Genomic DNA, 11,392 nt, shown 5'->3' on the forward strand with positions numbered 1-11,392 from the left:
GCCCGATCGGTCGCCCGAAACAGAGCGTTTTCCAAATAAAAAACACTCGTATATTGCTCTTTCACACCACATGCAACGATACATGGAGGACTTTGTGGAGAAAAGGAAACGGTTGTGAGGGAATTTAGGAGGAAAGGCCCACTTGATGGAGTAAATATTTGTAGTTAATGTATAATTTTTACCTACTAATAAAGGAAGGAAGGTTTCTCCCCAAAATTTCGTCCGTTATAAAGTTGCACATTATTTTCGATGAAAATTATAAATAACTGCCACTGCGTAGATGAAAAACGAATGGCGTGGCCTCCTTCCGATTTCCTCCTCACGCGCGAGCAGCCGCCGCCCGCCGGCGCCCGGCCTCCACCTGCCTGCGTGTGTCCGCCTCCGCCCTCCATGGCTCCACCTCGCGCGTGGCTGCCGCCGACCTCTCCATCCAGCTCGCCCACCCCTTGCGCCGCCGCCCGGCGAGTTCTCGCGCTACTCCGCCCCTCCGCCCCTGTCCCTACTGTCCTCTTCGTGAGATTGAGTGTTGCGCCCCGGCGTTCACCGCGAGCGCGAGCGACACCGGCCCCTGATTGGCCCTTTCCCGTCATACTTCCGGTATGCCATGCTTGCGACCTCCCGTTCTGCCCCGAGCTCGTGGCTTTCTTCTAGCGGCACAGGAGCAACGCCAAGAGCGAGCTGCAGGCGCGGTCCTCTCTTCTCCTGCCCAAGAGTTCCATAAGATGGCCGTCGCTGCTGCGTATTGAGTAGGCACTGGGTGGAGAGCTACTGTTATCTGGTCAGTCTACGCCGTGTATTGAACTCTGATCTACTCTTTCAGTTTCTCTGAACTACTTTCGTGGAGCATACCTGTTGAGTTTCAGCTAAGAGATTCAATCATAATGAACTTAGTTTCCTGTTTGTTCCAAGTACGTGGGCACCTGATAATCTAGGACGGGTAGTTAATTGTGAATAATGATATCTGGTTCTTTTTTCTGTATTGATGATGTTTCTATTTTTATCTGAATGTTAAACATTCAACCAGTGTACATGGCAATGTATCGGGCCATTTGTCAGAGTTAATATAGATGATGCAACCTATACTTACAGTGCAGCAATGCAAGCCATATAAATGCTGGTTTATGTGAAATTCTCAATAATGTGCATGTCTCATACTATTGCAAATCACCGTCAGGTAGGGTGAACTATGCACGATGAGCATTGATGGTGTCATCTCGCGTTTTAGAGACAGAGTAGCAGCTTATAAATAGCGCCGTGAGGAAAGTTACAAGCTTGGCTTGGTTAATTTTATGTAGCGGCAATCTCATCACTCTTGTATATATATATATGCAAGAGACTTGGAGGCTGCTGGTTTCTTTGCATTCTGTAGTATGGGTAATTCTAATTATGAAGCTGCCTTATGACACATGGCGTGAGCATCATTTTCTGTGGTTTTCATCTGTCAGCTAGGTATCTCTTTGCAATTTATTGGAACCATTGGCCGCACTACCTTGCATATTTCTCTTTGATTTGTCCAAGTGGGGTACTACTTACGATATTAATTTATGATTTTCTTTTCGTAATATTTCTATCGAGGAGGAGTAATACATAAGGTGTCCTGCAATATTCAGTAAGTAAAAACGCATGGGAGAAACATGAATGCATTGAAGAAATATATTGGGATCAAGGAAACATGTGCTACTTCTTGGCCATAGCAAGGGTCGTGTAGATGCACTCTACTGGCCATAACTGAAAGACAAGGTTGCAGGTTTGGTACTAGCTCAAAGCCCATATAATGGAAACCCAATTGCTTCAGATGTCATATGTATGTCATGCTACACAAACATATGGAAGTTTTAGTTTCGGAATTCCTCAAGGTATTTTCCTTGATCACGACTCTAATTTTAATTCTCATAATAAGTGTTGGTGTTTCAGCTAGGTGATCTTCATGCGCTAGAAGTCGAAATGAAGAAGGAATTCATGTCGCAGCTGGTGTGCTGACATCCCTCTCTCATGTCGCGCATGTGGAGATACCCTGCAAGGATTTTGGTCACGATGCAACTTTTAGCCACACTGGTAGCACGGTCGCAGCTGCTGGCGGCAATGTACGGCGAGAAGTGTGACGAGGAAGGATGCGGAAGGTTTTCCATGAAACAAGGTCAGTCGTATTTTTTTATATATAGAAAAGTTCAAAGTGCTTGGTTCGGGTTGGTAAATTTAAGATGTCAGGGAAAACATGGTACAGATGGTGACTTATTGGTTTATTATGTACAAATTCAGAAGATCAATTTATTAGTAGTGTAGCTAGGTCTAAATTGGTTCTATGCCGTGGCAACGCACGGGTATTGTCCTAGTTCTGCCTAATTTTATACTCCCTCCGTTCTGAAATAGTCTACATTCTAGCTCCAAAATTTGTTCTAAAATACTCTACATTCTAGCTTTTAGTCAACAACAACACTGAAAACGAAGTGATTTTGCTCTCTTTATTGGTTGTTGTTATTTTTAATGTAGCTTGGATTGGTTATTAATATATCTAAATAGTACTAATAAATGCAATACTAGTTTATCTCATTTTTTCTAGAATGTAGACTAAAACAGAACGGAGGGAGTACTTGCTAGCATGCAAGCAGTTCTTTACCTTGCAAAATAAATTGTGATGTGTTATACTCTTCTTCATCTTCTTCGTAGTCATCTTCATCATTCTCTTCATCATTTTCTGCATATTCGTCGTCTTCATCGCGCTCATTGTTTTCGACATCTTCTTCTTCAATTTCATCATCATAAGTCCTAGAGTTCTGGAGGCATAAAACAGGTTATAGGTATTGTGTGCAAAGTCACTTTGAAGTTCTCAAATATTTACAATTCTAATGAAACTACTGACTTATAAATCTTCATAATACTTCATCCTGGTATTCGGATCTTTCAGTAGAACTAACGCATGTTCTTTGTCACCTAGTGTTGCTGGAGGAAGATTCAAATGCTCAAGTTTCCGATTAAGCTCATCTAATCTCCTTGGGTGGCTTCCTATAAGGTCCTCCCCTGAAATGGTAAGTGTGGAAAACATATTATTCCATGAACCAATCATGTAACAGTAATGTTTGAATGATCAGTACATTGTAGACATATAAATTTCAAATGTAACATGCACTCACATTCTAAGTCTTACTAACATGATTTTGAACACCCATATCATAGAAATCCCGTGGCGTAGGACTGACAACAAATTTCCAATCAGTTTCAGTAGGATCGTCTACATAATAGACTTGCTTAGCCTGGCTTGCAAGGACGAATGGTTCTAACGCAATGTCGTCATTACTATAGACGTGGTTAAAATTTACTTGCGTCAGTCCAAACTTGTCAACCCTGACACCTTTCTGCTTAACCCAATCACATCTGAACAGAACTGCGTGACCTTCATTTGAGTAGTTTAATTCAACTATCTCAAGAAGCCTCCCAAAGTACTCCAAATCTCCTACAACTGGATTTTTATCTTTAGAACTTGCAAAGCTTGAAGTGGCAGCAATTGTTGACACCCCATAGCATTGAATAGATTTTCCTTTTCCATATTTATGAGTATGGAAAGTACATCCATTAATGGAGTAGCTATTGTACTTTTTGACCATAATATATGGCCTTCTAGACAATAAGTTTACTTCACGATTTACAACTATCCCTTGAGCGATAAGAGATTGTACCTATTTAAGAAAATTAGGTCAGTCACTCATCAAGTAATTCAATATCAATCAATTTTTTGACACCAAAACCATGAATAGTGTTTATTACTTACATTATCTCGAAACCAATCTGTGAATGTGTTGTGATGTGTATTTTGCAACATTCGTTTTGAAATCTTCTTGCCACTTGACAACAATTCCAAGTGCGATTTGCATCACATGGAATTAATTAATGTAGGGGGAATGTTTTATTTGGACCTACCTTCTTTCCTACAAGTTAATAAGATGGATGCTTACTCTGTAAAATTAGATATTTCTGGATAGCTGAAAAGAACACAGCGTTGAGCTTGAGTCTAAGATGTGAAATCCAATTCAGAACAAGCACTTGCAGATTTTGGGCTACCTATTATTGTTAAATAATGTTGTTTCATGTGGTCACTGTTGTCTCCATGTCTTGTACGGCGATTATATACAGTTGGGCAACTAGTCAAGTATCTGGAGCAGAAATTAAGGCTCTCCTGAAAAACAAATCCTTCAGCGATTGCTCCCTCGGGATTGCTTCTGGAGTGTACCATACCACCAATCTTACCCATGAATCTCTCAGTAAACCACATTGCCCTGTAATGAACCGGACCAGCTAATCTAGCTTCAGTTGCAAGATGGACAGTTACATGTACCATGACTGTAAAAAATGATGGAGGGAATATCTTCTCCAACTGGCAAAGTATTTCTGCAATCTCTTGTTCCAATCTCTGCATCTTTTTTACATCAGTTACCTTGGAATACACTTCTTTGGAGTAGTTGCACAAACCCATCAGTGGCCTAGTGCCGCTTTCAGGCAATCTTCTACTCACTGCAAGTGGCAACAATTCTTGCATTATTATGTGGCAATCATGAGTTTTTAGTCCTGTCATTCTTCCATTTTCTATTCTATGTTCAAAATTTGATGCATGGCCATTAGGGAATCTGGCATCTCCTATAATATTGCAGAAAATTTTCTTTGTTTTTGGAGTCATGTAGTAACTTGCTTGAGGGATCAATGGTTTTGGGCCAGTCATATCAGCATGTAGCCCCTTCCTTATATTCATTTGCTGAAGGTCTAGCCTTGCATTAACTGAATCCTTTGATTTCTTCTTGACATCAAGCAGAGTGTTCACAATATTGTCAAAGACATTCTTCTCTACATGAATTGCATCTAGGTTATGCCTAACAAGAAGAGTCCCCAGTAAGGCAATTGAAAGAAAACACTTCTTCTGTAAGTTGTTTCTACTGTATGAATGTATTCCCCTTCATTCTCTGCACATTCATCATCCGCATTGTCCCCTGTTCTCTTTCTTTTCTTGTCAGGTCTTTTCTGCTTCTGCAATTTACCATATTCAGTCTTGATGTGTTCCGTCATCTTGGATATTTCAAGGCCATTAGGTTGTACAGGACAATCTCTTGTTTCCACACTTCCATCAAAAGATGCAGCATCTAGCCTGTAAGCGTGGTTATGAGCTAAGAACCTGCGATGTCCCATGAAGCAGGTTTTTTGCCCATGCTTCAGCCTGCGTGAGCACGTATTTAGAAGACAGTGAGAACAAACTACTGGACTCTCAGCACCAATGACCGCATGCCCTTGCCAATCACTAATGGTCCAAAGAAGAACAGCGTACAGGCGAAACTCCTTCCCAAAAGATGCTTCATGTGTGAGAACCCCATCATTCCAGAGCACAAGCAGATCATCAATTACAAGCTGCATGTAAACATCCATATCTTTTCCTGGTGCTTTCCTGCTAGGAACTATAACAGATAGAATGATGTTGGACTGTTGCATGCAGATCCAGGGAGGAGCATTGTATGGAATTAGTATAATAGTCCATATGCTATACTTTAGGCTCATTCCTTTGAATGGGTTATATCCGTCTGTCGCCAAGCCAAACCTAATATTTCTTGATTCTCTTGCAATTTTTTTATGCAAAATATCACAGCTTTTCCAAGCTGGGGAATCAGCAGGATGCCTCAGCAAACCATCTTTGGTTCTACCTTCTTTATGCCATCTCATGTTTGCTGCCATTTCTGATGGTGCAAACAGCCTCTGAACTCTTTTCTTCAGTTTGAAATGTCTAGCAACTTTGTTAGCAATTTTGCTTACTCGTGTTTCATCAATTCCAGTTTTTACACTCTTCCATCTACTAACATGACATGTAGGACATTCTTCTGCATTGGCATTTATCCCTCTGAAGAGTACGTAGTCATTCTTGTATGCGTCAACATTGTCATAACCAATTCCAATTTTCTTTATGTACTTTCTGGTTTCATAGAAATTTTTTGGTAACTGATTCCCTTCAGGAAGTGCTTCTCTAAACAGTGTGAGAAAGTCATCAAATATTGAGTTTGAAACTTTCCCTACATTTTTTATGTTCAAAAGCCTCACAATAAAATGAAGTTTTGTGAAGGTTTTACAGCCTGGATATAGTTCTCTGCTTCCATCATTTACTAACTCGTAGTAACCTTCAGCATCAACATCATCCTCATCATTCTCTTCCTCTTCCTCTTCATTATCTACTCCTATGCTTGCAGGGGCGTACATACCAAACCCATCCATGAGCATCTGCCCCATTTCATCACCATGAGCATACTCTACTGAGTCTGAATCTGAATCTTCATTTTCCTATGGATATTCTTGTGAATCAGAATCTAATGTGTTTGGCAATGGATTCTCCCCATGAAAAATCCATGTGTTGTACCCTTGCATGAATCCCGTACATATCAAGTGTTCATGTACAATTTTATGATATAACCAATACCTATTTCCACATTTGTTACATGGGCATATCAATTGTTTGTTCCTACCAGAATTAGTAACAGCAAATTCTATGAATTTAGAGACACCGTCTGCGAACTCAGCAGAGCATTTAACCAATTCTTGTCCATGTTCTCAGATTTGTGTAAGTAGCCAATTTGGATTAAACCTTTGTACACGGGATATTAAATCGTATGCATGCAGTGGCTACTCAATCAATTATATGCACAATGATTCATGAATTACAAATTCAGACATAACATGTCACACAAGGATAATTGAGTATGAAATCTAAAAGAGATACATGTAACAAAGCTTTATAAATCAAACAATTTGAAGTTGTGGATAGTACATACAAGTTCAGACATAACAATATTTTTTAACTGTACAGTACATAAAAGTTCAGAGACACTGCCATAAGCATGTTGTCAAATGTTTTCCATAATCCAGTTTGATTTTAATCAATGTACACAGGCTACATAATCAAATGCATAATTTGCACAACTACTGTGGCAGAGGCATTATGGTTTCGAGTAAATTATGTAGCAAAATATGTAAGGTTTGTGAAGGGTAAAACTAACCAGCATTACTTGCTTCTCCATAGTATGAGGCGATGTGCCTGTGGAGTAGGCTGCTGCAAAGGAAGAAGCTGCGGTGATGGATGATCATCATCAGGCATGTAGTAGTCTTCCACTGAAGTAGTCATCATCCTCACTGAAGTAGTCGTCATCCTCATCAACTATGACATCATCTTCATCGCTAATTTTTTTGAATGAAATGTCAGCGGCATAACAGAACTAATGTTACTCATTTAATAGCCATGTTGCTGAAATGAAAATTCTAGGTAGTTTACTACATATATTGGGAAGTATATGTTATCTACTTTTGCAAAATGATACCACTAGTCAGTAGTAAAATGTTCCAACATGTTACACTAGATTTGGTACCTTCCTAAATTGGAAGATACTTAATCTATAATGGTCATTTTACTAGTATTACAGCCCAAACCAATGGCTAAAACTTTACAACTATATAATACTTCACAAGCATGGCATATCAGAGTACCGCATCTTCTAGTTTTATTTCACTAGCAGCAACAACAACTAGAATATTCTATAAAATTCAAGGAGGAGAGTTGCACCAGCACCCCTCAAGAAGTCTAAGATTCACCAATAACTTTATCACAGTAGTACTAATTCCTTGAGTCTATGTTTTTACAATTTTTGTAAAAACAAATGAGTGTGTTGCTTTTCAATGAAACAAGTAACAAAAGAAAATACAAATAAGTTTCATCAGGTAAATATGCTAATTAATTAGTCATTGCCAGATTTGTTTTCCACAAATAAGTGATGCAAGTAACAAAAGAAAAGGTAAATAAGTCTGTTTCCAAAAACAAGTGATGTAATTAACAATTGTTATTAAAAATTAGCATGTGCTAACAAAATGCGGGAAATTACACATGGTTTCCACATGTATTTTCTACATGTCAATAATTTGGACAAAATAGTAGGGAGATGGTGTGACATACAGATTGTCGTGCACCGATGGAGGATGAAACAATGAAACAAGCGGCGCGGGAGGCGGAGGAACAACCAGTGGAGTAGGCGGCTGTGGTAGTGGCGGAGGAAAAACTGGCAGATTCGTCGGCCGATTCGGTTGGGGGGCGGAAAGGCTTCGGCGGATGCGGGTGCGGAGGAGGCGCCATGCGGCGGAGAGGGTGCGACGGCGAGAGGGTGCGGCGGCGAGAGGGTGCGGCGGCGAGAGGGTTCGGCAGCGAGAGGAAGGAATGTTTTCAAAAGAGGACTCTAGGAATAATGAAAAAATTATAACTGTTAGGACAGTCTTCAGCTCGCAGGTGGAAGGACGAAAAAGTGATAAACAAAACTGTTAGGCCTTTTTCGAAAAATACACACACTATAACTCTTCGTCGCTTAACCCTAACCCAATTTCACCCTTGGTCTCTCCGTCGCTTGGTCTGTCAGGCGAATCTCTCCGTCCCTTGGTCTCTTGGCGGCGAAGCCGAATCTCCCCGGCGCCGGCGCTTCCGATGCAAGGCAAAACTCCAAGGTACGTCGTTCCATCATCAGATCTCTCAAGCTCCACCGAAGGAAGTCCAATCTTTCCCCCTGTTTTGGATTTTCCGGAGATTTTTTAGGACTTTCCTCTTTAGGGCTTACTATTTTATCCACTGTCCAAGATCCAAAACTACGATTGAGATAGAATATACGATATGGGATTACCTAATGAAGAAGGGTTTCCATTTTTAGGATTTTCCTCTTTAGGGTTTTCTATTTAATCAAGTGACCAAGATCCAAAACTTCGATTCAGAGAGAATATGCGGTGTTGGATTACCTAATGAAGAAGGGTTCCATTTTTAGGATTTTCCTCTTTAGGGTTTTCTATTTAACCCTGACCGTATATTCAACTAAAAATTACACTTCCTGTACCTATTTAACTTATATGGCCTAGTGTACCATGTCAATTGTCACCATATTGCTCATTATTAGGCTGTCTTGCTCATTATTAGGCTGTCAACTTTGTTAATACATCCATAGTATCATTGGTCACAATAAGCAAATTGTATTACGTACCATCCTATCGTAACCTAGATGCAAAATAATAAGCAAACAATTATTGATCTTGTGTTACTGACAGACCATAATATCTTTGTGAACTGCAAAATTATTAAACTACAAAAGGCCTACTGATCCAATTAAAATTTTAAAACTTGTATTACATATTTTGGGCTAATTCTAATCTTTTGATTACCTGCATTGTTAAATTTCAGCGATGAGAAGAAACGAGGAAGATCCAATAATGTTTGATGACAGTTCTTCGGAATCAGAGAAGGAAACCCAAGTTTAGCCGTACATACTAAGGGGTATGTCACTAAGCTAATAAAATTCATTATATTAGCCTATGCATATATTGAGCTGCACTAAAAGAAAATAGCCCCAATTCATCATTAATACTATTGTCTGTAGGACCTCGTAACCTCGGAGAAGAGTTGTTTGACGAGCACTGTGTGTGGGGAAACACCTTCATACTCAGAGAGTACCAGTGCGACTACCTCAATGCTATGGTTGATGATCACCCTGGGACTCCATTCAAGCACTACATCTACAAGCTAAGCAACTCCACTGTCGTGCAGAAGAACTGCAAAATGGTATGTACTACTTAAAAAATGAAACATTGATACTAGTGTTCCAACTGTTCAGTTTCCTTTGCTTGGGATATAAGAGCTAAATTCTTCTCCACATATCGAAGTCATCCTGTTCATATCAGTAATTAAAACTTATACCTAGATACTTAAGAAATGTAGGGCTATCAGTAATTGAACCAACTACAAAGGTTTGACATGCATCTTGTAATTTAAAAGTGAATGGTACAATATCATATCTATAGTGATTGCCATGATGCTGTCTTGGCAACAACTATGTGATTGCTTTTGCTAAGATTATCGCCCTCAGATGAATTTAGATATTAAAAAAAGTTATAAATGTGGAAGAACACGCCCGTGTAAAATCTGTTAGCTCCATTCCCTTTGAACCTAACTGTTTGCTATTGCTAAATTTTCATATATCTCCCTGTGTGACAACTATTATCTACATTACTTATGCACAAATCTGTTTGTCTCAATTCTTTGACAGGAATTCTCTGGTAAATTCACTGAGAGGTACCTCGCACGTCACCTGGATGATCCAATTAAAATTAGAGTGCGCTACACGACAACAGACAGATTCTACAATGTGAGGATGAGTCTTGGTTTGGATAGGAAGAGGGCCATGCTGACAACCGGGTGGGCAAAAGTTGTGAGGAGGTTCCACTTAGAAGAAGATGGAACCTACATCTTCACATTCGCCTATGGAACGGAGGGTAAACTCAGGCTCCTCATCGACCCGCTATAAGTATGCTACCTAGTTGGCAAGGCCTACTAATTATTCTGCTAATGACTGCTAGTTGCTAGGGTCTACTAAATTACCGCCGTTAAGGACTGCTAAGTAGTTATGGACTTCTAAGTACTTTTGAACTGCTATGTCTAGTTGTCTAGTAAGGACTGCTAGTACAGACTACTCTATGTGTAATGTCTTAAGTATGTATGGACTGCTATGTCTAAGTATGTATGGACTGCTATGTCTAATCTGTTTTTCTATGTTGTGCACTGCGTATCTTTAGAGGCACATTTACGAAATGCCTGTAAATGTACATATATTTGTAAATGTACATATATTTACAGGCATTTAGTACAATTGCCCATGCAAATGACATCTTCAGAGGCACTTCGGAAAAAATGCCTCTAGAATTTTCAGAGGCACATTGACATGTGCCTTTAAAGACACTTATATTTAGAGGCAGTTTTACTAAATGCCCCTAAATATGATATCTTTAGAGCGAAAATATGGTGGAGAACCTGGGTGCAAGCGCACCTGATTTCAAAAAATTCGAAAAACGTCATTTAGATGTTTCAAAAAAACTTGAAATAATTACCTCGCATACATCTCATCTCAATACTTATCTGGGAAAATTTTCAGAAAAAAATACGGCCGTACGTGACTCATACAAAAAAGTGAAAATAAAGTTTTGTTATACTGGGAATAGTATATGTATAATCAATATACTATGAACAGTACAATTTGTTATTTTTGTGTAGGCTACATATTTTCATATTTTAGGTTGAAAATTGACACGCACATACCTACATAGGTACCCCACACACATGATTTATGCTGAATTTTTTGAGTCAATTCTAGTATTTTTTCGATTTTATTGCTAAAATCGGGTGAGCCAGCACCCAGGAGCCAAAAATTCGCGTCCTAGAGCGAAAATATGGTGGAGAACCTGGGTGCAAGCGCACCTAATTTCAAAAAAATTTCAGAGGCATATAGAAAAGTGCCTCTAAAGATACCTCTTTTTAGAGGCACTGTAACACCCCAAATTTCAAAACAAAGAGAAA

General features: G+C 39.5%; 1 long non-coding RNA gene across 6 annotated transcripts; it reads left to right on the forward strand.

Moving 5' to 3' along the window:
- Positions 1 to 387: 387 nt before the first annotated feature.
- On the forward strand, positions 388 to 10,547 carry LOC124686892. 6 transcript variants are annotated; one of them, XR_006997995.1, is made up of 7 exons: positions 388 to 1,804; positions 1,915 to 2,137; positions 2,668 to 2,798; positions 2,936 to 3,026; positions 8,421 to 8,505; positions 9,227 to 9,319; positions 9,423 to 10,547. It is a non-coding gene; the product is annotated as an uncharacterized LOC124686892 (long non-coding RNA). The 6 variants fall into 6 exon arrangements; XR_006998002.1 differs by lacking the exon at positions 8,421 to 8,505; XR_006998001.1 differs by lacking the exons at positions 2,668 to 2,798; positions 8,421 to 8,505 and adding an exon at positions 4,802 to 4,908.
- Positions 10,548 to 11,392: the final 845 nt, after the last annotated feature.

The sequence above is a fragment of the Lolium rigidum genome, chromosome 1, assembly GCF_022539505.1.
Source record: "Lolium rigidum isolate FL_2022 chromosome 1, APGP_CSIRO_Lrig_0.1, whole genome shotgun sequence".
Lineage (NCBI taxonomy): Eukaryota > Viridiplantae > Streptophyta > Magnoliopsida > Poales > Poaceae > Lolium > Lolium rigidum.